This window comes from Epinephelus moara, chromosome 1 (assembly GCF_006386435.1).
Source record: "Epinephelus moara isolate mb chromosome 1, YSFRI_EMoa_1.0, whole genome shotgun sequence".
NCBI lineage: Eukaryota > Metazoa > Chordata > Actinopteri > Perciformes > Serranidae > Epinephelus > Epinephelus moara.
In genome coordinates this window covers 27,256,985-27,257,693 of record NC_065506.1, presented here as the reverse complement: position 1 = coordinate 27,257,693, position 709 = coordinate 27,256,985, and positions in this window count along the sequence as shown.

The window sequence follows — 709 nt, the reverse complement described above, 5'->3', positions numbered from 1 at the left end:
ATAAAATACAGGCACATAGAAGGACATGAAATGATGGCAAATCTGGTTAGTCCAGATTGTCCTGAAAAAAACAAGATATAGCATGTGTATGTAGCCTTTATAATGACTGTGATATGAGATTAAAAGTAAAGGCAGTAAAAATACCCCAAAAACGCCTAGGGCCCATAGGGTTAACATCAATGTTAGCTGGATTGCCTTGTTAACTCATCATAAAACACACTTCATTCAAACAGACAGAAACAAAACAAAACTCGCCAGAACCATCCTTGTTAGTCATCTGTTTAGTGAGTCCACTGTTCCAGCAGCCACCAACTACGGTTTGGTCAAAATAAATCCTTCATTCACCAAGTTAGATGTAAAAATATGCTGGATCTGACGTTACACCCCTGTTTATCACTAGTCAGTGCTCCTGATGACTGCTCCATTGGTGTGTGAAAGGGTGTGAATGGTGACTGAGGAGCAGGTGGCACCATTTATGGTAGCTTTCTCCACCAGTGTGTGAATGTGTGTGTTAATGGGTGAATGTGACGTAGTGTAGAAACTGCTTTGAGTGGTCAGAAGACTAGATCAATATCATGTTCCAATAAATGTGATTAATGGCAACAAAAGAAACTGGAAAATAACGGTTATGGAAACATTTTAATAGTAAAGGATTTCTTAATTGAAAAGGTAATGTTACAACACCAATACTTGTTTGGTCATTCCTGCA